General features: G+C 39.5%; 1 non-coding gene across 1 annotated transcript; it reads left to right on the top strand.

Annotated features, from left to right (window-relative positions):
- The first annotated feature begins 7,564 nt into the window (after positions 1-7,564).
- On the top strand, positions 7,565-7,636 carry Trnat-cgu (transfer RNA threonine (anticodon CGU)). Its single transcript has one exon. It is a non-coding gene; the product is annotated as a tRNA-Thr (tRNA).
- Positions 7,637-26,771: the final 19,135 nt, after the last annotated feature.

Raw genomic sequence — 26,771 nt, 5'->3', positions numbered from 1 at the left:
ACTCAAAACGTTTACATTGCACAGGAATGGTTCAGACAGAGTCTTCTAGAGCTCAACAACTCCTGTGTCGACAAGTAGTAACGTTTTGCTTTATTCGTTTTAAGCACAGAGGGCAACACATTTATTACTGGAGTGGCTTCAATATGAAAAAGCATATTTGACCCTCAGTTGAGGAGAACTGAAGTTGAATGAATTCTTCCACTCTAAAGTCCTTGATTCTCCCAATAGGAGCAACATCCATGATGTCGACCAAGTATAGCCTTGCTGGGTTGACGTTGTTTTCACACAATGATATGCTTGACATAATAATTATTATGTGCAAACGTTTCAACGGAAAAATGTCGTTTATTCGTCGTTTTTTTAGTAATAATGATAATGTTATGGTTCTATGTATTGTCACTCCACAATTGCTGAGATGTTTTTGCCACAGGGCTTTTTTCTAATTTATATCAGGTTTACGATGTCACCACATTGTTACTCGATTCATCTTCACTGCGTTATGCAAGAAAGAACAATATAAGTACCGTTGTTAAAGTCTTCTCTATGATTCGACCTGGAATCAATTTATAACAGGTTTGCGAACCGTGCCAAATTCCTTTCAACTCAATAACTTATTTTGGTCAAATACTCAGTCATGGTGTGGTGCTGTATGCCAGAACAATAGATGCTATGTTCTTAACAGATTGAAAACAAATATTGTACACTTAAAAAGTTATCGAGTTTTTTCCGTAAATAAGGAGCTTTGTTACGTTAGTTTCGTCATAACCAAGCAATTAACAGATTTGACAACAACTACATTGACAATTTATTAATTAAGTGATAGAAACGGTCATTTCATATTCCAGTTGTGATTCACGGTTAAGGATATCTGAAATATAAAAGTGCTTTAGAACTTAGCCAATGATATAACACAAGTGAATAGTTCTATAGGCTAGCTTACATACTACAGAAACCGAATGGTTATAAACAAGTTGATAATTTAGTCCCGGTACCAATGAGATTCTCAGGCTTCCAATCAAGACACTTCTAAGAAAAACGCGCAATATCCAAGAATAGGCGGTGGTTCCTTCAAGTTCCCTGGCCCCTTGAAAAAGGTTACGGGCCTCTAAAATCTTTCCGGGTTCGAATCCAAAACTACATCCTACATCCCCCTGTCAACTTAGACCCCCTGTCAACCTAGACCACCCTGTCAACGCTACTGGTCATAAAAATGTCCTTGCAGCAGCGAAGCATTAAGATAATTAATCACCTAACATAAACATATAACTTACATTGTTGTTAGTGAAATTAAGGTTTGGATGCAGCAACAACGGATCTTTAAATCAGAGGATTAAGTTAAGCGTTCGATTAATTAACCAAAAAAGCAGTTTGCGCAAACTTTTTACGTCGATCAAAGCTGCGATTGTAATCGGCCGATTAAGACGGGTGCAAACTCAACCAATATAGTTCGTACAGTAAGTTGCTTAATCAGAAGATTTGCTTATTTGGTGGTTAATCGTTGTTGATGTATCCAATCCAAAACAATGGTAACCAATAGCACTTGCTGTGCTAATAAACTTGTAATTTGTGAGTAGCAGTGGTCGGGAATCTTTTTGAGTAAGAGAGCCATTAAAGCTACATTTTTGGAAATGCATTTCCCTGAGAGCCATTGGTTATACTGTAATGCTTTAACACATAATGCAATTAACACGTGGTGGCACTGATGAAGTTTTTAAAGTGGGAACGCGTCTTCGCAGGAGAAGAAAAACAGCGGGGGGTTTGAGGAGTCTCCCCCACCGAAAAAAAATGAAAAATTACAATTAATTTGGTGCATTCTGAGCGTATTTTCAGCTCTTAATTGTAATGAAAAGTTAAGATAAAACTTTTGCGGTTTGCACTTTAAAATATTGGATTTTTTTGCGAGCCAAATGCTGTCGTCAAAAGAGCCATATATGGCTCGCGAGCCATAGGTTCCCGATCCCTGATGTATCCAATCCAAAACAATGGTAATAAATAGCACTTGCTGTGCTAATAAACTCAAATATCATATAAACCAGTGATTTTTATCAGTTTATTTTGCAAACTTGTGGATGCCCATTTACACTTTGCATCAATGATTTGACCTTCGAAGTAAGTATAAACCTCGTAAGATATCACAGCATGAAGCGCTTTAAATCAAACTAAAACATTCAAAGTTAAAATTTCTTACTTACTGATTTTAAAGAAGGTCAGAGACGTAGTGAAGATCGTTTGCTGGCGAAAGTGTAACTTCTAGCAGCCTGTATTAGAATCTTGAAATATTTTCTGGGCTGAAAAACGCAAATGCGTATTGGTGAAAGTGATCTCTTGCTCCGTTGATAAGTGTCGTCAAGAAATTTGACTAAGTTGCGGCACCAAGGAGAGTAGGGTGGCCAGTCCTTTTCTCAGCCGCTTTTCCCACCCAGATTACACCATGGGTAGAGGTGAGCAGTGACTTCTCAACAAGCAGCTTAAGCCGGGAGTCGAACCAGGTTTGCATGATGAAAAAGCGAGGCCTTCTCTTAGTTTTGTGTAAAACCTAAAATGAAATATAATTTGCAGTAGGGAGGGCCGTCGGAAACAGATCGCTTAGCAACTCGAGTTTCTTAGGAGGTTTGTCGAGTAAATGGCGAAATCGAAAACGTAAAATTAGATATTCTGCGCAGTCGCTGCGTGTTAAAAAGTGTCTAACCGATGATATCAAGGTCTTCACTTTGATGCCCTGAACACATAGCTACATCTCGGTAAGACGACTGAAGATATGCTTGACGGTGATAAGTTCTCGGCGATAACTAGAGCATCAAGCCTCAAACAAAATAACAACATCACAAGGAATAGTAAGTTGCCGGTAAAACGTTGATTTTCAACCAAAAAAGGGTTGTCTCTAATTACATTCGAAGCAAATATCACAGTAAGTATTTAATGAACATACGGTTCATTCTTCCTGTTCATATTTCCGTTGAAATTATTTTGGGATTCAGGTCCAAAGATACCCTTTGGACTCCATGTCAGTGGCCTACCACCATTTTTATAGACTAATTAAATCATCATCAAGTGCCGTCTCCGATCCGAAGGTTGGCTGTCATTTTCTTCCACAAGTCACGTTCTTCCGCTACTCTTTTTGTTTCTCCAATGCTTGACAAATCGGCTAATTAAATAATCAATTTAAATAAATAGAGATTGTATTTCTACTTACATCTTGCTTCTTTAGCGTCTCCAAGCGTCGCAATATGACAACTAAGGACGGACGGGAGGACCTCAGAGACTTGTCGGCCATTCTCGGGACACCGGTAAAAAATTGATCGAGTCGCGGGGTTTCGACATCAGTATTGTCGCCAATGTTTTCTTCATCGTTTGGATCCCAACGTTTCCCACCAGGAGACCAGTGTTGCTTTTTGTCAAACCACATGCATGTCAAACCACATGGTATTGACTTGCTTCAAATCTTCATTTTCTAAATTTTCAAATGGAAACTCTTTCAGTCTTGCAACTTCGTCACGCATGAATGACGTCGGCATCGCAACCACTCGACATTGGATTTGCATCAAACAAACCACAATGAATGCAAACTTCAGTAATAACATATTTGAATCCTGCCTATAAATCTTCCACTTGACCATCGACTCAATTTCTGTACAAACATATGTTTTTAGTTATGATTAAGATTTTTGTTACAATTGAAAGCATTTAGCCAGAAATGTTTATTAATTTTGAATGCAATAAATAATTTTTGAAACGTTTAGATATGCCAAAACCTCTTTTGGCATATCTAAACCTCTTTTAGATATGCCAAAAGTTAAAAGTTAAGATAAAACTTTTGCGGTTTGCACTTTAAAATATTGGATTTTTTTGCGAGCCAAATGCTGTCGTCAAAAGAGCCATATATGGCTCGCGAGCCATAGGTTCCCGATCCCTGATGTATCCAATCCAAAACAATGGTAATAAATAGCACTTGCTGTGCTAATAAACTCAAATATCATATAAACCAGTTATTTTTATCAGTTTATTTTGCAAACTTGTGGATGCCCATTTACACTTTGCATCAATGATTTGACCTTCGAAGTAAGTATAAACCTCGTAAGATATCACAGCATGAAGCGCTTTAAATCAAACTAAAACATCCAAAGTTAAAATTTCTTACTTACTGATTGTAAAGAAGGTCAGAGACGTAGTGAAGATCGTTTGCTGGCGAAAGTGTAACTTCTAGCAGCCTGTATTAGAATCTTGAAATATTTTCTGGGCTGAAAAACGCAAATGCATATTGGTGAAAGTGATCTCTTGCTCCGTTGATAAGTGTCGTCAAGAAATTTGACTAAGTTGCGGCACCAAGGAGAGTAGGGTGGCCAGTCCTTTTCTCAGCCGCTTTTCCCACCCAGATTACACCATGGGTAGAGGTGAGCAGTGACTTCCCAACAAGCAGCTTAAGCCGGGAGTCGAACCAGGTTTGCATGATGAAAAAGCGAGGCCTTCTCTTAGTTTTGTGTAAAACCTAAAATGAAATATAATTTGCAGTAGGGAGGGCCGTCGGAAACAGATCGCTTAGCAACTCGAGTTTCTTAGGAGGTTTGTCGAGTAAATGGCGAAATCGAAAACGTAAAATTAGATATTCTGCGCAGTCGCTGCGTGTTAAAAAGTGTCTAACCGATGATATCAAGGTCTTCACTTTGATGCCCTGAACACATAGCTACATCTCGGTAAGACGACTGAAGATATGCTTGACGGTGATAAGTTCTCGGCGATAACTAGAGCATCAAGCCTCAAACAAAATAACAACATCACAAGGAATAGTAAGTTGCCGGTAAAACGTTGATTTTCAACCAAAAAAGGGTTGTCTCTAATTACATTCGAAGCAAATATCACAGTAAGTATTTAATGAACATACGGTTCATTCTTCCTGTTCATATTTCCGTTGAAATTATTTTGGGATTCAGGTCCAAAGATACCCTTTGGACTCCATGTCAGTGGCCTACCACCATTTTTATAGACTAATTAAATCATCATCAAGTGCCGTCTCCGATCCGAAGGTTGGCTGTCATTTTCTTCCACAAGTCACGTTCTTCCGCTACTCTTTTTGTTTCTCCAATGCTTGACAAATCGGCTAATTAAATAATCAATTTAAATAAATAGAGATTGTATTTCTACTTACATCTTGCTTCTTTAGCGTCTCCAAGCGTCGCAATATGACAACTAAGGACGGACGGGAGGACCTCAGAGACTTGTCGGCCATTCTCGGGACACCGGTAAAAAATTGATCGAGTCGCGGGGTTTCGACATCAGTATTGTCGCCAATGTTTTCTTCATCGTTTGGATCCCAACGTTTCCCACCAGGAGACCAGTGTTGCTTTTTGTCAAACCACATGCATGTCAAACCACATGGTATTGACTTGCTTCAAATCTTCATTTTCTAAATTTTCAAATGGAAACTCTTTCAGTCTTGCAACTTCGTCACGCATGAATGACGTCGGCATCGCAACCACTCGACATTGGATTTGCATCAAACAAACCACAATGAATGCAAACTTCAGTAATAACATATTTGAATCCTGCCTATAAATCTTCCACTTGACCATCGACTCAATTTCTGTACAAACATATGTTTTTAGTTATGATTAAGATTTTTGTTACAATTGAAAGCATTTAGCCAGAAATGTTTATTAATTTTGAATGCAATAAATAATTTTTGAAACGTTTAGATATGCCAAAACCTCAGTCAGCATTTACAGGAAACGTGTGTTTTGCATAACTCTGTGTCCATCACATAGGCTACACTCGCTTTCATAGTCTCAGCACTTTATAGGAAGACATACAGTTTCAACCCAGCCAAGTACAGTGCTACCCTTAATCCATCTTCTCAGTACATCATCAACACTCTTCATAGTTTGATAACACACCAAGACTGACCAACATAGCAATAATTGTTTGTCAGTGTTTTTTATTGTCTTCGTATATATCTTTTTTTATACAATTTTTCACATTTTTTCATGTTTTCAATTTTTCAAGGTGATGCGACCGTGACAAATTTTTGTGTTTGGTAAATCTTATCTTTTTCGAGCACGCTTTAACGCTCCCATTTTGTCGCTTCTACCCTTTCCAGGCCACTGATATGTTATTGTAAGGAATATTTTTTCACTTTGATGTTAGGAAATAAAACACGATCCACTGCTGGTTTGATGACGTTCAACTCCAAAGAGCAAAATCAAGCATTTTTACATTAATTTTACTTCTGCAGTCGTTGAATCAATGTAAAATGACAGATTTTGCTGTTTGGATCACAAATAGGCAGTGAAGCATGACACCTGACCGAACTTGGCTGAGTTGAAGGAAGTTGCGAGAAATCGAATGTTGTGGAGAAAGATCAGTGGCAGAGGAACCAAGAGCCGAAATTAATCAAGCAGATGAAGAAGAATAAGCTCAAATATACTTCACTGTCCTGTACGCGTCAAACTGGTTGCATTTTTATACTGTAATTATCTTGATCTCACATTTTCAAACTGAAATTTTCAAAGTCGAAAGAATCACGAGAAATATTTGAACTCGTTCACAAAACTTTCAACAACCAAAACGTGATTACTCAAAATCAGTTCTTTACATCATTTCTTCTTGATTTCTCAAACTATTTAGAACATCTTTGTCATTTTATAACAGGAATATTTTCAGATTTTTATCATACCAATAATTGTAAATTTTGTAACTTTTTACCATCACGTCACAAATTTTTACCAATTTATGGCAGTTTGTGATAGTCTAGAATACGTAAGTTGGACCTCTAAACAATGAAAAAACTCGCCACAATTTTTAAAATCACATCATGAGAAGCATGACTAACAAAAGACTACTTGATCACATGAGAATAGAAGACCTATTGACTACAACGAAGCTGCACCCAATTGCAGCAACAACACAATCAAAAAATCTGAACCTTTTCCGTCATACTAAAAGATCAAAATACGGAGGCAGCAAAATCTACATGGAAGGTAAAGTTAACGGAAAGAGAAAAGGAGGAAGACCACCAAGTCGATGGCATGACAACATCCAGGCATGGACCGAACACAATTTGACGACACTGGGCGAGCTAGATAAAAACCGTGACTCGGCAGGCACTCTTCGAAAAAAAATAAAGCAATCATGCGTAACGTATACGCGAATCAGCTGATTTCAGTCATGTGATTCAGCACATGATATTCCTGATCGTTTTCTCGAAAGATTTTTTATACAGAAAAAATTTAAGTGAATGCATCGCCACAACCAGCGTGGCCTAATGGGTTGGGGCAAAGGAATAGTAATTTCGATTGCGTGGGTTCGATTCCCACTCTCTGTTAATTTTGTTTTTTCTTCTGCAACTGAACTGAGGACAAAAAGGATCTTAATGACTGCAATCAATTGAGTTTTTAAGGAAAACTGTAACTAAAACACTTGTGATGTCATATGCGTTATGCATGATTGCGCTATGTCTTTCGGACAGTGGTGTAAGTTAAAGTGCCTACCCTGCGACTCATGGAAACAGATAACCTATTTTGATAGGCAAACTGCTTCTAGCGGAGATGGCGATTGAACATAATCACACGCCGCCGCCATAGTTCAGTGGTAGAGCACTGGTCTCGTAAACCAGGGGTCGTGAGTTCAATTCTCACTGGTGGCGATCGAATACGAAGTTTCTTTAACTTCCGAACTAAACCTTCTAAACCAGGGGTCGTGAGTGCAATTCTCACTGGTGGCGATCGAATACGAAGTTTCTTTAACTTCCGAACTAAACCTTCTAAACCAGGGGTCGTTAGTTCAATTCTCACTGATGGCGATTGAATCCGAAGTTTCTTTAACTTCCGAACTAAACCTTCTAAACCAGGGGTCGTGAGTTCCATTCTCACTGGTGGCGATTGAATACGAAGTTTCTTTAACTTCCAAACTAAACCTTCTAAACCAGGGGTCGTGAGTTCAATTCTCACTGGTGGCGATTGAATACGAAGTTTCTTTAACTTCCGAACTAAACCTTCTAAACCAGGGGTCGTGAGTTCAATTCTCACTGGTGGCGATTGAATACGAAGTTTCTTTAACTTCCGAACTAAACCTTCTAAACCAGGGGTCGTGAGTTCAATTCTCACTGGTGGCGATCGAATACGAAGTTTCTTTAACTTCCGAACTAAACCTTCTAAACCAGGGGTCGTGAGTTCCATTCTCACTGGTGGCGATTGAATACGAAGTTTCTTTAACTTCCAAACTAAACCTTCTAAACCAGGGGTCGTGAGTTCAATTCTCACTGGTGGCGATTGAATACGAAGTTTCTTTAACTTCCGAACTAAACCTTCTAAACCAGGGGTCGTGAGTTCAATTCTCACTGGTGGCGATTGAATACGAAGTTTCTTTAACTTCCGAACTAAACCTTCTAAACCAGGGGTCGTGAGTTCCATTCTCACTGGTGGCGATTGAATACGAAGTTTCTTTAACTTCCAAACTAAACCTTCTAAACCAGGGGTCGTGAGTTCAATTCTCACTGGTGGCGATTGAATACGAAGTTTCTTTAACTTCCGAACTAAACCTTCTAAACCAGGGGTCGTGAGTTCAATTCTCACTGGTGGCGATTGAATACGAAGTTTCTTTAACTTCCAAACTAAACCTTCTAAACCAGGGGTCGTGATTTCAATTCTCACTGGTGGCGATTGAATACGAAGTTTCTTTAACTTCCAAACTAAACCTTCTAAACCAGGGGTCGTGAGTTCAATTCTCACTGGTGGCGATTGAATACGAAGTTTCTTTAACTTCCGAACTAAACCTTCTAAACCAGGGGTCGTGAGTTCAATTCTCACTGGTGGCGATTGAATTCGAAGTTTCTTTAATTTTCAAACTAAACCTTCTAAACCAGGGGTCGTGAGTTCAATTCTCACTGGTGGCGATTGAATACGAAGTTTCTTTAACTTCCGAACTAAACCTTCTGGAAACAAAATGATAATTTGATAATTTCCTTCTATTGAAAGTAGAAGAGGCTGTTGGAGTTACAGAATTATATTACTTTGATTTCTGACGCAGGTCACTACGTTGATGTTCTGTGTTCCACTGAGCGTTCTTGTACTGATATTGGCTATTGTACAAAGGTGGTATATATATAAGCAGTTATACCAAATTACGAAACATCTTTTTTACATAATATGTCACCCGTGAATCTGTATTTTGAGAACATCATATCTCCAACAAATATTTATGACAATCAGCAACAATAAATTGGTTGGGATACTTGTTATCACGTGACAGATATTAGAAAGGACACGAGTCCACGACCCACCCAACATAAATTGACCATTTCACATGACCACAACATATGGCCACTTCGAAATTAAGTTTCATTCTTAGACGTTTAGTGGTTTATAATTTGTTCGCAAACAATAATAATGTCTACAATTGAACAAAACATCGGTGAGATGTGAAGCATCTTTTTGATTGAAATCAATCTTAGACACCAAGAGGCCAATAAAGGGTTACGTGCATTTTAATGCTGTTGAAACGTAGTGTTCTATCACAGTGCAAAAGATGAGAACTTAGTTTGCTATCTAATATCCATTTATTATGCATGTAATATTTGAATTACGCCTCTATCTTCAAAATATTATATCTCTTTACCGAAATAATACCGATTCTGTGGGGTGACGTATTTAAGATTAAAGTTTTTTTTTTAATATTTAATCTTAGAATTTAACTTCGCTCGATATTATCTTCCTTATTATGCCATATTTACCATATTAACCAAATGACCTTACAGAATTCAGTAGTAGCCTATCTATTTTTCAATACGCCTAAAAGCTGCATTAACAGATACTCAAATCGAGCGTGTTCAACACATCACAGTTACCTCACAAGAAATAACAATAATAACATTCAGCTACGTCTGAATTTTCTGTCTTTCTACGGTAAATTAGAACGAACTTCATTAGCGAATGTAATTTATATTCTGTAGCCTACAGTTAAGTTAATATTTCGAATGTAATGCCAAATCTAAACCTCGTCGTCGTCGTGTGAGCCTCTGGGGCAGAGGATCTATCATTTTACCACCCCAGATTCACGATGTTCCCAGACTACATTCGAAAGCTACCAGAGAGCAGCCAGTCTTTGGCTTCATCGTCCAAGACTCGCAGACCTTCCACTCCATTAAGTGGTTTTAAGATGGTGCAGTTGTTGATGACGTGGTAATCACCGACTCAAGAAACTACACATTATACAACAGTTGAACAGTGGCTGAGTAACAACCACACGGAAGGTCACGATGTGGGATGAACATCGCCTCGGTTTATTCTGGTTGCCGACTTAACAAAACAATCAAGTGAAAGTTGAATGAGGCTGTTCACCATTTAGAATTAACCTAGAAGCAGAGGTGGGGTTCGGTTCAAACGATTCGCGGTTCGTTCAATTCGCGATTCATGTCCACCATAAATAGACATTTGATTCTTTGCTATAAAGAGATATAATGAAGATACTTTGCTACCGGTTTGCTCAAACCGCTGCCTAAATATAAAAAAGTTTGCAGAACTGGTTCCTGGCCAAATTTTTTCACTGAATTTGATATATCCTAATCACTGTATGTAGGGTTGCCATGGCTAATTTCAGTCAAAGCTAACTGGATTGAATCCCGCTACTGCCTGGAAGCAATGCGCTGCACCATCAGTCATGGATCTGATATGAAGCGGCCTAATCAAAAAGCTTTTACAGTAGAACTCGGTTAATCCGGATTCGATTTGACCGGCGATTCCATCCGGATTAGGCGAAGATCCGGATTAACCGATGACGGTTCAATCAAACCTGACTCATTTGTACTTCCAGTTTCATCCGGATTAGGCGAAGATCCGGATTAACCAAATCCGGATTAACCGAGTTCTACTGTATATCATTTTCTTGTCACGCCAATAGAAAAAAATTAACCATGGACCACTTTTTTTCATTTTCTTGTAATCTTTAGCAGTGGCGGCTCGTGCCATGGGGATGCAGCCCCACCTGAAAGAAAGAGAAAATATGATTTCCTTTGTGCTTGTCCTACCCGGTTACTTTTTTAACTTAAGAATTGCGGATCGAAAATTAAAATATTAAAAGTTTCGTTTGGCAACGCCGATTTTGGGCAAACTTTATTGTAGCCCGAGATTCTGGATTTCAAGCGTTCTGATTGGCTAAAAATTATCCTTGAAGCTCCACCTCTTTTGGTATTTTACAGCAATTTTTTAATCTGCTGGCGCTGCATAGAAAACAGCCCCACCTAACCGAATAACTTTGCAGACTTTTTAAAGTTAGTTTTTATTTTGCAGAGTAGCGATGAGCCATGAATGTAGAAGTGTTAGCTGTAGAGTTGGGGTATTTAACAGGTTATAGGAAGTGCTAGGGCATCTCAAAATCACTTGAACCTTGTATGCAAGTCAGACTAAGCTCAATACTAGTAAAGTTTGTCTCCAAAGCAATACTGTTAGTTTTTTTTAAATACAGCTTAGGAATACATCAAGTTTTCAATAAAGTTTGAATGCATTTTTTCAAAGTTTGGGGTAAAAACATACTCAGAACGCACCAAATTTAATGCGATTTTTCAAATTTTTCTGGGGAGAGACCTCCCCCGCGAAGTCATTTGCAGCGTCACTGCTCACAAACAGCACCAGCCGCCACTGATATTTAGATTTGTATTTAATTAAATGTAGCTTAGAATGTTTGGCTTAACTAATTAAAATCAATGATGAAATGCCACTAAAAGAAAGTAGGCTACAAACAGTTAGCCTAAAGCTTGTTAGTTATCGAATTCCCACACGTAAGCCATCGGAATTGGCGGTGATAATGTAAACTAACGATTGCTGTAGCTACTGTGAAGGAATGGGTCAAAAGGCATCATCTGTAGGCTACGCGGAAATTAGGTGAAATGCGGGTGTAAAACACGTAGAATTCACCACCAAATATCCTATGTGTAATACACGTGAAATAGTATCGACATTTCTACGTGAAAATTAACGTATCATACACGACCCAAGCTCCGTAGCATCTACTTGAAATTTCTAGCTGGGTTCAATTTTTCTCTTTCCAGACTTTGTCTGCTCAACGTTTTTTGTTTTATTGTACAGTGTACACGGTTGAACATGACTGCAACTGAGAGCGTGGCATGCAAATATGCGCGTATCTAATGGTTGGCATGTACTCACCTATATTGGGCAAGCATGCATGTGCCCTCGAAACATAATCTATCCTTCTGCATGAAACTGCTATTTGATTTTAAGTCGTGTATCTATTACATATGTGTTTAATTTGCAGGTTCTAAACCACTGTTCAGACTATTGTATGAACATTTACGAGATTGTGAATGGTATAGCCTATGCCTATCGAAGCTGTTGTAGGCTATAATAGTTTTGTCCTCATTACAAATGGTACCTTTACATTTTATATTCAATTCAATTCAATTTATTTTTCTTTGTCAGAATGCAAAAGAAATGATATTGAGAAAAAGAAATACAGTAACAAAACTAACAAAAGGAAAAGGTGGCAAAACCTTAATGGTTTAAGACGTGCGTGAAAGGATCTAATATTGCGGTATATGCATCAATAAATATAGTCAAGCACGGCCACCAAACCTGATACTTTAAAATAAGTTGATGAATTAGTTAAGAATCAGTCGCCTCCTCGTTCCTGGAACAACTGGAGCGCCAATTCTTAAAGCAATGAGAACACGACTGAACCCAACATCACAAAAACAAACTAATATACACAGTTACACACACATATTGAAATTACATAACGGACTATCAAAACAAGGACTATTTACAGATTTCATACAGAAATAAAGTGTTCGCAGCAACGATATTAAGTAGCCTATATATTGTAGAACAAATACATAATATGGCAGCTCATTATCAAGATAAAATAGTTAAAAAAGCTTTGTTTTTTAAATTAATTTCCTGCGCATGTAAGAGCATAACAAGCATGATGATATAGCAGCGTGTTTTTGGTATTTCTAATAAGAGTTGAATCATCTTTGATAGCGTCAGTGAGGGATGGAGTGTTTTTGGTATCGCTAATGAGAGGTGGAGACTCTTTGGTAGCGCCGATGAAGGATGTAGTGTCTGAGTTGTTTCATGCATCTTTTCCAAACCAACCTAAATAATAATCTTACGAAAAGTCAAGCGATCCTCTGAACGAACATAATAGCTTATAATAATCAGGGGAGTAGTTAGATGCAAGCTGGTAGTAACTTAGTGATATATTCTTATCTGGCAAATATTAAATTATGCAATACGGTATAGTAGCTTATTCATGGAAGAGTAAAGATAGTAATCATCATCCTTATCCGGTCGGGTGTAATATATAAGATATACGTATAGTAAGATATGTTAATGTATAATATAGTAATATATGATATGTAGGATAAATTTACAAAAGTGGCATTTGGAAAGGCATGCTATACCAGGATATGGTGCAACAATCAATAATACAGTCAGATAATAATTAAAGAGTTACAGCATAGGTTGTTAGAGGTTAATTTTCAAAACGCAAGTGCTTTTTCAGGTTACTGCAAAATATTGAAAAGGTTTCAATTTCAGTGATGGTTTTCGGGAGATGGTTCCACACTTTAACTCCACTAAACTGAATGGATTGTTGAGTCAAGCTTTTGGAGAAGTAGGGGAGGAAAAAGTGATTGTTGCTTCTGGTTGATATTGAGTGCAAATTGTTATTAAGTTGAAATAGAGAATTAAAGCATTGGGGTAAGTGATTGTGTTTGAGTTTGAACATAAATTTTGCAGTTTCTATTGTGTATAGTTCGTCAATTGTGAAGAAATTATGGGATTCAGAGTGATTTGATTCATGTTTTGCAATCATTTTTATAAATTTGTCGCAAATCTTTTGAAGCTTTTTTAAAACAGTTACATGACCATGCTTCCATACACTTATGCAGTACCGGAGATTGCTTTCAATTAAGGAATGGTAAAGGCAAATCAAATTGTTGGTGTTTAGGTAGGGCTTAACCTTGCAGATAACTCCAAAGTTTTTGCGAAGTTTTTGCAGTAAAGATAGCATGTGGGGTTTCCATGACAAGTCTTCGCTCAGCAAAATGCCCAGAAAACTAATAGTGTTGACACGTTCAATGGGTTGATTGCATATAGATAGTGTGTAAGAGAGGTTTGAAAGTTTATTTGTATTATTGAATAACATGTATTTTGTTTTTTTTACATTTAGTGATAACTTATTTGCTGCTAACCAATTTGTTACTCCTGTCATTTCCTCATTCGCCATTTCGAAAAGTTTATCATAATTTTTACTGCAAAAGAATAAATTGGTATCGTCAGCAAACATTATAGATTCAGAGTGTACTAAACATCTCGAAAAATCATTAACATAGATTAAAAATAATAGTGGTCCAAGGATCGATCCTTGTGGTACTCCATAACATATTTCTCTTTTAGCAGACATTGAGTGAGATACTTCTACAACTTGAAATCTGTTTTGTAAGTAACTTCTGAACCAGTCATGGGCTATACCCCTAATACCAAAATAGTAAAGTTTGTTTAGCAGAATGTGGTGATCGATAGTATCAAATGCTTTGGACAGGTCCAAAAATATACCTAGTGTTGTTTCTTTTCTTTCAATTGCATTTGAAATTTTATCAACAAGATGTAATGCTGCATGACTTGTTGAGTGATTTTGTCTGAAACCAAACTGCTGACCATAGAAGAAGTTATTGCCTTCTAGAAAATTGTATATTCTATTGTACATTATTTTCTCAAGTACTTTTGAAATTGATGGTAATAAACTGATAGGTCGATAATTACTGCAGTCTTCTGCTTTCCCTTTTTTAAGTACAGGTATTACTTTAGATGTTTTGAATGATGATATGAATTTGCCATTGGTTAAGGATAGGTTAAATATATGTGCAAGTGCAGTAAGTATATTGTCTGGGGAAGCTTTTATAATTTTTGTTGGTATTTTATCAATGCCACAACTTAGTTTGGATTGAAAGGAAGAGAGAATTTGCTTAATTTCAAGAGTGGTGGTGGGCTGTAAAAAAATTGATTTACTAATAGGATTGGAAAGGTATTCTGAAAATTGTGAAGTTTTGTTTGGGATTTCATCAACTAGCTTTGAGGCAATTGAAGAAAAATATTCATTAAAGTAGTCAGCTTTATCTTTGTTGTGAGTTAAGATTTTATCTCCAGCAGCCAGACGGGACCATTTGTTGCACTTGCTTCTCCCTAATAGCTGATTTAAAACACTCCAGGTGCTTTTAAGATCATTTTTGTGTTTTAACAGAGCAATTTTGAAATGATTTTTCTTTTTGAGTTTCAGTGATCTAACATAAAAGTTTCTCAGAGCATTGTACCGGGATTTATTTATTTCAGATGATTTTCTAATGTACTTTTTATATGCAAGTTGTTTTTTTCTATGAAGTTCACAGAGTTCAGCATCATACCAACATTGGGTTTTCGTGTGTTTTACTGATTTGACAGGAAAACTATTTTTAAATAATTCGGAGTAATTGTTAAAAAACCTATTGTAAGCTGCATCAGTGTTAGTTTCTTCCATTATATTTTTAGTGTTAAACTCTGATAGTCTTTTAACAAAATTACAGATGTTTGTGTTACTAAAGCACCTTTTCTCTTTGAGGTGGGAAAATTCTTGAATTAAACCTAATTGAGAGCATTGTATTACAGGCAGATGGTCAGCAATGCAGTCAACTATTATACCAGCATTTGTTTTGGCATTATAGACATTTGTCCATATGTGATCAATAGCTGTGGAACTGGATGAAGTAATTCTAGTTGGTTTAGTTATCAATGGATGGAAGCTGTATTCAAACATTGCATCAACATAGTTACTAGTGTGACAGTTGTTATGGTTTAATAGATTGTAATTAAAATCGCCCATAATAAAACATTGTGCATTTGATTTTGATATTGTTTTTATAGTTAGAAGGAGTGTCTGTAGAAAATCAGAGTTTACAGCACAAAGTGATTGAGGGGATCTATAAATAGTACCACAAGTTAACTTTTTTTTGTTCACGAATAAATCAACAAAAAGAGATTCAAACTTTTTTTCTTTCATAATAGTTAAGTCATTTCTTACAGAGAACATAAGATTATCTTTAATGTACAGTGCTACTCCTCCGCCCTTCTGTTTGCATCTGCTGTTTGCAAGAAAAACATACCCTGCTAGGGAGGTAAATTCACCAATCTGATTTATTTTTAGCCATGTTTCATTGATGGATATAATATGTGGTTTAATTTTCATGGAGGTTAAAAGTGCTTGAAGTTTAGAGAAATTGTTTGGGTTGGATAGAGATCTAATGTTTAGATGCATAGTTATCAGGGATTCATTTATTTGCATATTTGCTAATTCTTCTTCGTCGTATGAGCTGTTCTTCGGGACTATATGTTTGGGCATGATGTCATCAGCCACTCTACAGTCTCGTCATCCAGGGTCTTCAGTCCAAGCGTTCCATGTGGTGGTTGATGGATTGGGCAGTCATGGACGACATGATCTACTGTCTGGTCTGTGGCGCCACACTCGCATCCCGGTGAGGGAGCCAGGCCCCATCTGCACATGTCTGAACGAAAGCGACCGACGCCGGTTCGTAGGCGGTTAAGCCGGACCCACGCAAGTCTTGCGAGGGACATTCCCGGAGGGTGGGGATCGACGTCGGGTAGGAAATCATGGAGTCGGGAGGTGTTGTTTTGCCACTCCATGTTCCATGTGTAGTTCGTCCAGTGTGCCGCACTTATTCCAAGATCTTCAACGTTGTTCAGAAGCTGTTGTGCGGCGGGCACAAATGGGCGTCTTGATTTCAGTCGCTGCTGTCCTCCAGGTAGGCGCTGGAGTGCACTGTGGAGGAGGTGGTCGGGGTCCAGTGCGCGACGAGCAAGGGAAATCATGGCTCCTTTACGGCGAAGCTCAGCAGGTTGGATGCCTGCAAGGATGGGAAGGCAGTCCGTTGGAGTGGGACGCAGGCATCCAGTCACAGTGCGTAGTGCGTCATTGATGGCGGTGTCAATGTGGCGGGTGTGAGAGCTGCGGCACCACACTGGTGCGCAGTACTCAGCGGTAGAATGGACGAGGGCCAAGGTAGCTGTGCGAAGGGTTTTCGCATCAGCTCCCCAGCCGGAACCCGCCAGCCGCCTCAAAAGTGCAACGCGCGCCGATAGTTTTTTGCGCAGTGACTTCAGGTGTCGTCGGTACGTGAGTGACCTGTCCAGGGTTACGCCGAGGTAGGTGGGTTCGGCGCAGTAGGGGAGGTGTTCGTCATCGGTGGTAATGTTGATCTCACGTTTTGCTTCCTTGTTGTTTAGATGGAAGGCCGCCGACACTGTCTTTGCCTTGCTGAGCTGTAGCTTCCATTTCTGGAGATATGTTGATATAGTTGACATGTCCTGGCTTAGGTTCCTCTCCATTGACTGCCAGTCTCCGGCTGGATGCAGGAGAGCCAGATCGTCTGCGTAAGCATACTTCCTGGAGATGGTGTCAGGCAGGTCATAGATGTAAGTGTTAAAGAGGAGGGGAGCCAGGACAGAGCCCTGTGGGACGCCGTTCCTGAATCGACGTAGTCTACTTCGTCGGCCGCTACCGGTGGAAAGAGTAAAGCTGCGGTTTTGCACAAGTTCCATAATCATATGGACCATGTGCCTGTCAGGAAGGAGACGAAGTAGTTTGCAGGTAAGGCCGCTGTGCCATACAGTGTCGTAGGCAGCCGTGAGATCGACAAACACGGCGCCAGCCTTCTTTTTTGCCGAGAAGCTGTCCTCGATGTCTTGGGTCATCAGAGTGACCTGGTCTACAGTTGATCTACCGTGGTGAAAGCCGGCTTGTTCCCGAGGGAGCTGAGGATCTATTATCGGTTCGACACGGGCGTAGATAAGTCTTTCGAGTATCTTGAAGGGGATACAGAGCAGAGAGATGGGACGGTAGCTCTTCGGATCCCCTGGGGGCTTCTTCGGCTTTGGGACTGCAACCACTAGGGCTCTTCTCCAGATTCTTGGGATGCGCAGGTGACGCAAGCAGCAGGAAAGGAAGTCTTTTAACCAGGACCTCATAGAGGGGGCAGCTTGGAGTATTAGTTCCGGGCATAGGTGGTCAAGGCCCGGGGATTTGCCTGGCTTTAGGTGCTGGAGGGCGGAGGCAAATTCTTCTGGGGTAAACTCACCAGAGATGTTGCCCTCGACAGGTGTTGGGACCTTCCAGAGGTCCGTCATTTCCTTGAGAACGGACTTGTCTGATTCACGGTCTCTCGTTCTGTGCACTCCATTTTTCACAAGTTGTGAGGCGATGGCATTTGCTGAAATGGGGCATTGGCGACGAGAGGCACGTGATCTGCCAGTGAGGTTGTTGAGTGTACTCCATGCTGTGCGGCTGGAGTGCGTGAAGTCGATTGAGTCTATGGCTTCTGTCCAGCGCTTCTTCCTCTTTGAATCCAATCTTGCCAGCAGGGCTGTTGCTGAGTTGGTGGTGGCGGTGCCCTGGGGGGAACGGAGGAAGTCGCGGTAGAGCCTGTCGCACTCCGCATCCCAGCAAGGTATGTAGTTTTTCCGTCGACCTCGCGGGATGGAGTCTTTTGCCGCAGATATGATTGCATCACAGAAGTCCTGGTAGGCTTCATCCACTTTGATGGTGTGTGGGGATGGGAGGTACTGCGTAGCTTCGTTTGTGAGTAAGCTGTAGTATTCCCAATCGGCCTTTCTGAAGTTCCATCGCTTGACAGGCTTGCTCGGAATAGGTGTGGCAAGCAAGGGGGCCGTGATTAGCGAGGGTCGGTGTTGAGACCTTGGGAACTTCTCTAGCACACGTCTGTCCGGCTGGCGATCATCGGGGTCATCACTTGCGAAAGCCAGGTCTGGGTTCGTGCCAGTGTTCCAACGACCGGAGTGGAAGCTCGGTACGCCCTTAGGATCGTATAAGAGGGCGAGGTTGTTGTTGGTTGCCCAAGCGGCCAGACTTTCTCCGTCGTTGTTGATGGAGTTGTAGCCCCAGTCAGTGTGGTGGCAGTTAAAATCGCCAGCGTAGAGGCTGGGGTGGGGGAACACTGGGATGGCTGTTGATGTTATCCGCGAAGGTGGAGGCTTGTAGACATTGACGATGTTGTAGCCTGCTACATCTACACAAAGCCACTCGATCTCCGATTGAGCTTGGGATTGGTCAACCAAGGACCAGCTCAGCCGGTCATGGACAAACGTGGCGAGGCCGTGTTTCCTGCTGCAGGTTGCGCCTGCGAGTGTGAAGTTGGTTATTACCAACTTATCCACAGATGTACAGTGAGTCTCCTGGAGGAGGATGATGAGGGCTTGATGCTTGGTGGCTAGGTGCTCGATGATGTTGAGCTTGCTGGCCGTGATGCCCTCGGTGTTCAGCTGCAGTACGGTGGGTCGTCGGTACTTTTCGACAGTTCGAGCACTGCCGTGCCCTGAAAAGGGCATTTCCCTACCCACCCTGCACTGAACAGTCTCATTAGCTCTTGTTTGACAAGTTTCGTTTCGCATACGTATTTTGTATAATTTTGTATGTTACTGACGGGGGGGACCACGTGAAGGTACTTGTCTTCCTCCCTTTGCTATACTTTGCTAATAATGAGTTTGCTTCAGTTGAACTGATATACACATCATTGACTTCAAAATATAGATCTGATTCATCATTACTGGCAATTTCATTTGCATTTTTAGATGAAAAAAGCTTGTTAAGTACTGAAGGTTCATTGCTGAGGGGTTGAGGGGCTGTGTGTATGAACAGTTCTGAGAAATTAGTATCATCACAGTTTAAAAAGGGTAAAGAGTTTTGCAGACAATTTCTGCATAAGTAAGAATGATCAAGTTTTTTACATGTACCAGTGGGTATTCTTATATTACTGGTAGTGCATTTAAAGTGATAAGAAAAGCCACACATGCTGCAAAATGTGGATTTCTGGTTGCTGCGAACAACCTTATTACATATGTTACATTTAGGTTTAAGCATAACAAATAAGGAATAAGGACTTACCTGTATAGCTGTGAAAAAACATACCAAACTAAATGCAGAAAATGTAGCCTACTGGTTTAGTGCTGAAAGCACTATAATTGTGTTATTGTTATTTTGGGAATAAATGGATCAAAAGGACAATAATAAAATATACTAATGTCAGTTGAAAGAAAACATATTTTTCTAATTGTCAGACTTGTAGTCCATGTACTAATTTGCGACCGTTTATCTTCAGGGACCTTTAGACATTTTATTTGTTAACTTAAACAGCTCCAAATTTTTTCTGTCAAATTATTTTTAGTTGCAAAATCTTTGCAAATTTTGAAGTGGACACCATTGCAGCGATGGTAGCAAATTCATACATGGACCCCAATATAAAGTTAATTTTAGTAGTTTATTTATTAATATGTCATTATCTGAGAAAGAACAAGTTTCTATTTACAATTTAAGCTGATAAAAAGTAGGTTATTATATGGATGTAGCTAAAATCAAGTAGTTTATCTATTTACTTAACTCTTCAATGTCCTTTGTTGAGTGAACTTGGTGCTTTTTTTCCTTGACATAAGCGAAAATGTTGCCATTGAAGGTGTAGACATTACTTTTTCCGAGTTTCTCTTTTGCCTGATTAAGTAATAAAAGCCTTTTTTTAGTTAGAGATTCAGTGATTGCCATTCCTGTACCTTTCAATTTTGTTTTCGACTTAAATATCATGTCACGAATAGACCGCCTGGTAAATTTTACAATCATAGGTTGTTTTTTAGACCTTTGGGACAGTGGATGGCAAATACTGATGTCCCAAGCAGTTACCTCAGTACCAGTACTCATTTTCCTATTAAATATATTTAAAACATAATCAACAAATGAGGCATGGCTGCTTGATCTATCAGGCATGTCTGAGCAGCCATGAATGATCAAGCAGTCACGCCGAGAATACTGTTCCTGCTTGTCCAGCTGTTCTTCAAAGTTTTGTATAGCAGAAGATATGCCACTAATCTTCTTGGCAAGGTCATCTATTCGTTTGTCTAATCGTTCAACAGCATTTTTTTTAGGACCTGAAACAAAAGGGACAGGATTAGTATCAGTTTTAGATTCAGAATTTATGTCACCACACTGACCTTTGAGAACCTTTTGTTCTTCCTTGATTTGAGCCAAGCTGTTCAACACATCTGTCATCATAACTCTCAAGTCTTCTTTACCTCCCATTGCAGTACCGTAATTAATAGTAGACTAGTTAAATAAAGATTTAATGGTAGTTTTAACACAGACGTCCTAGGCACTCATTTACCTGAAACTTATTCAAATAGAATGATACAGGTCGACTTACAAAACAAGTCAATAGATACTTCTATAGTCGGACGTGTAATTGAATTAATTTTGCCTTTCTCAGAAATCATCATGAACAACCCAGATCAGAAACGTGAGTGCTCTGCCGTTCTCACCGCCGGAAAAGAAATGCTTTCAGAGCCAATGCTGCAGCGTCTCTCTAGCGTCATACAACGAATACAAAAGCTGCCTTGCTGTGATGATGTCAAACGGCGTTGTTCGACAAATCCTTGCGACGAAAAAGCAAGACAAAGCTACATTATGATCAAGCCACTCGGCATAGTCTGTTCTTTAACAAAAAAGAGTCAGACAAACAATGAATGCCTCCTAGGGCTTGCAACGGCGCCCATAAAGCAATGAAACTTTTCATACAGCGGACTCATATACACGGCAAAAACTCAGACATTCCTTTGCCGAAGGCGGTGGAACAACGCAGAATCACTTCGCGACACAAACACAACGATACATTATAATCACACTCAACATAACGATTTATCCAACATGTGTTACGATTTTGTGTCTTACAGCTTTTTATCTCCTCAAATTTAAACCCAACTTGGTAACCTTGGTTCCAACTTATCCCAAATTTGAAGGGGAGTCCTAAATATAAATGCTACCACAATATAAGTTAGCCTTCGTAAGTTTGACTTGTTCATTGGCATCCGATTGTGGTAAGGTCCGATAGCGATATATACAGGTGTTTCGCCCATGAGGCTGGGCTCATCAGTATCGCACCACTAATTCATGCCACGTAGTATCGAAAGCCACCTCAACCAATCAGTTGAACTCTTCACCTTTTTAGGATTTCTGACAGTCAGGTAGAACACTCCCTTCTCCAAAAGTTTGGCTTGTTGATTGAATGTTCTACTAGTTGTGCGCATCTATGACGTTGTGTAGAATGAACTAGGCCTACCAACTAAAGAATGCGAATAACACACGTGCGCAACAATGGAAAAACGACGCAGAACACTGAACAACGTAATTTAAATGAAGGATCCTACAACGTCACAAATTTGTTAACCTGATGCAAAGTTTGGGCAAAAAAGTAAGTTCTTATGTCATAACAGTTGTGTTACAGGAGTGGTCTCTCTTCTTACCAATGTGGCGCTGAGCAGGGACGTAGCCATGCGGGAGGCTTGCAATCGACCCCTAAAATTTTATCTTGTCACCGCAAAAATATGTTGTGATACTATTACGTCTATAATTCATGTTGAATTATAGACCAATTATATATCAGACCAACGATTGCGCCATCTTCAAGCCACATAACTGAGAGGAAGGTCTGCGTGTCGTGGATGATGAAGCCAAAAATTGGTTACTTCTTAGTAGACTTCCAGTGCAGTGGTTGATTTGAATGTTTATCCACGGTCTGAACAGTTCTGTGCTGGAATACTGTGAACCTGGGGTGGTAAAAGGACATACATTCGGTGGCAAAAGCAAGAAGAACACTGCAATCAGCAATTCCGACACTTTTTTTAATTTTTTAAAGAGAAAAGTCGCAGCCTTCGTTTTCATAATTTTGCAATTTACATTTGGGTTGTCTTGCAAATGTTTATCGTCGGACCGAGAAACGTTTTTTTGAGATATTAATTCTGGCAGTTTCGCGTGCTTGTAGAGCAGTGATTCTTAACCTTTTTTCCCTTATTATCCATTTCTGTCCAGATCAAAGTCTCATTACCCAAAATCTAATTTAATCCAATTAGCTATTTTGCCATATTAAAAATGTAAAACAGCGTTATTCAACAAAAACAACATTTAATGTAAAGAACGCCATCAATAGTTTCAGTCAGACATTTGCTCTTGTTTTTTGTATAGGCCTACAATCGGTGCAATACTGGTGCTGGCCACTTAAAACAACTTTACCACTTACAGCAGTGACATTGTTTTTTACATATACTGTATAATTCTAAATATTCTGGTTCAGCTGACTACCCACCTGCTATCCTGAAAGTACCCACATGTGGGTAATTTCAGAATAATTCCGCCCCGTTAGCTCAGTGGTTACGCGTCCGGCTAAAAATTACGCGGCGCTGGTTCGACTCTCGGGGTGTGCGCTAGAGCAACGCATTTCAGGACTGCTCTCCATTCAGTGGCACCTAGTGAATGGAATAATTCCCCAGCAAGACTTCAACAATCGGAAATCTTCACTCTGACAATCTCGATAACCGGCTCTGAGTCAAGAGCCTCTACAAGTATGCGAAACTACCAGGAATAACTTATCAAGGCTTTGTCAGTCGGAGGATAAAGATTCAAAACCAACCAACCTAATTACCCATAGGCTAAAAATCACTGTTGCAGAGGCTTCGAATCAATGCTGCAGGCCCGGCATCTGGGTTGACAGAATGAAGTTTCCGAATGTATTGTTGAATCTAAATCATGACAGCTCAGTTGGTGAAGTGCTTAAATTTACGAACAAAGACGCTCGTATTTAAGGAAAAAGAAACTGTAAAATCAAGCGCCGCTAGTTTGATTCTCGGGGTGTGCGCTTGAGCAACGCATTTCAGTACAGTACCATCAACGCCACCTAATGGATGAAAAATTTCATAAACAAAACTTCAACGACAATCGGGAACTTAACTCTGTCAAACTGAGTAACCGGCCTAGGTCAGTCAATCAACGCCTCTACAACAGAGATATCTACAAGTATGGGATTGCTAACCAGAAAATGGTCTGAGAAAGCCTTTGATAGGTTACTCCTAGTAGTTTCGCATACTTCTACTGTAGAGGGTTTTGACGCAAGGCCGGTTACCAAGATTGGCAGAATAAAGTTTTCGATTGTTGATATCAGGGATATCTACAACTACGGAATGGCTAACTAGAAATAGCTGACAGGAGCGGGCCGACGCCAAATCACCACATTGTAAAGATACGAAGCAATGAGGAGGCACTCAGTCATCTATCTACAAGTACAAGAGTGTACCATATTGACTAACTGTGTACAGTATTTATGGAATATCGAAGCTTTCGTCGGCATGTAGCCAACGTAATCAGGCAGAAGAAAGCTCTACCCAAAACGTTAATTATGAATAGGGCAAGCAATAAGAGAAAACAAAATGAGTATGCATCATAATAGGATTCATAAATTCAAATTAAAACCTGTGCAGTAGATATGAAGCAATAAAACAGACAGTTTTCTTTCAATTACACAAAATAAGGGCATAAAAAGACTACCCTAAAATACAATAGAGCAGTGGCGTAGTTGGTATATAGCGAATGCAGTAAAGTGTCAAAGTAAGCGTTGACAGTGACCAGCTCGTCTGCAAACCACTGATAACCAGGGAACCTGAAAGGTGTGATAATATTGCGTGGACTCCAACTTTCATGAGCCATACATCTGAAAGCATTCTCGCTAATGTGGATATAATGCTTGCTTAAAACTGCCATGGGCTCTCGCCGCAGAACCCAGACCAACATAAACAAGTTGGAAAATTTTTATTTTCAGTTATTTGGCTGATCATATCTTGTACATCAAATAATTAGTACAAAAAACACATTTGATCATTTTTAGGGGGATTTTTTCCTTGTGACATATATATGTCACAACGTTGTGACATATATATGTCACAACGGGTATTTACAGTACATTTTGACTTTTTGACCGCAACCAACAAATCAGCCATTCTTACATTGATTCCACGCTTCAACAACAACAGCACCAGCAGCAGCAGCAGCAGCAGCAGCAGCAGCAGCAGCAGCAGCAGCAACAACAACAACACAACCACATTACTAATACTAGCAGCAGCAGCAGCAGCAACAGCAACAGCAACAGCAACAGCAACAGCAACAACAACAACAACACAACCACATTACTAATACTAGCTAACTCTAAACCCTTGATCATTTAGTTCAAAGATCTATCAAATACAACCACTATTCAACAACACAACAACCATTGCAACAACAATACAACAACAACAGCAACAACAACAACAACAACAGCAACAACACAACAACCAACACAACAACACAACCACATTACTAATACTAGCTAACTCTAAACCCTTGATCATTTAGTTCAAAGATCTATCAAATACAACCACTATTCAACAACATAACACAGATCAATGGGATTATTTATCACACCATACTGTGCAAAGCAGCACAAATGCGCAAGTCTGTTTTGGCCAAATCATCTTGGTCATCTCGAATCAAGCCGTTCACAACGCCTTTCAGTCTTCCAATGAAGCGCTCTGTTGTTGTTGTCGATCATACGCCAAAACACTGATGGAGATGAAAAACATGCAATGCATGGAGCCATCTTACTTTCTTCAAAGAAAAAATCATGTAAGTTGCCACGTTTCAAAAGCGTCTGCTCGATATCAATGTTCTTGGAAAATTTTTCTGTCTTACCGCATCAGCAGCAAAGGCGGAGCTTCAGCGCGGGAACTTAAAGCAACGTTTTTAGTGCTCAACCATTGGGATGCATGCTTAATTGCTTAACGATGTATCAGAACAGCGTTGAATACTGGTTCAGTGGTTCATCAACATGATATATTTATCTGCAAGTAATAAATCTCTTGTGAACAGTACAATTGAGGGACCTTCAGCAGCGGAAGGTTTAAGATGGATGACCAAAGATGCAGGCAAATAAACACAAACAATGAAAGAAACCATACGTTGAAGTTTAGGGATATCCTGAGGCTCAACACAATACCCAAAAATCAGCATTCTTGATTCTTAAGTAACCACTCGCTGTTGTTATCCAACGCGCATGGGACACGCCTTCTTGAGGATAAAAAAGTAAGGGTTTCAAATTTCCTGGAACATCCATCAATAAATGAGCTGCCAGAGCAAGAAGACATATAAGGTCGCTCCGAAAAGATGAATCTTTAGCTTGTTTCTTGTGCTCAGAAAACCATAAGATCTTGGCTTTTAAATGATTTGCGGCTATATCTGTGATGGAAACTTTACAATCTTGTCGGATTTTCAGATGTTGGGGCTTAGGTTTTGGTATTTTCTTAATTCTTTTCATCAAACCACCTGCCAGACAAAATTTATGAATCTTGTTTGCAAAATATCCCAAACAAAAATGATGCAACATTGCATCATTTTCATTTTAGAATGTACTGTTTATGACATAACAATCGAAATAAAAGCGTCACTGTATTCTATTGTTAAGCTACTACCTCTGTACTTAATTTTTAAACAAGGTGGCGCAGCTTAACAATCGAAATAAAAGCATCACTGTAGCAAAACCCAAGCAAAATTGCCGTGTTTCACTTTTTTTGTCCAAAAATGACCAAAAACATGTTTTTTCAAAATAATTCCTTTTCTGTTGCAGTTAGCGTTTCATATTGTATTGACAACAAATAGGAAATCGTCCCTACTAGTCATTTTGGCGCAAGTTCCAACTCGCAAGTTCCAACTCAAGTTCCAAGTTTGCTTTTGATGTATTGTCTGATGGGGCTGGTCTGCCTCCTATATTGGCACATCATTTCATCAATTGAGCAGTGTTCTTCAGGTGTAACTTTCAAACATTGCTCCCTGATGCCAGTCAACTATGGCCTTAATTTCCA

This window comes from Aplidium turbinatum, chromosome 1 (assembly GCF_918807975.1).
Source record: "Aplidium turbinatum chromosome 1, kaAplTurb1.1, whole genome shotgun sequence".
NCBI classification, from domain to species: Eukaryota; Metazoa; Chordata; class Ascidiacea; order Aplousobranchia; family Polyclinidae; genus Aplidium; species Aplidium turbinatum.
The sequence above is the reverse complement of the archived record's forward strand: the minus strand, read 5'-3'. Positions and strand labels throughout refer to the sequence as shown.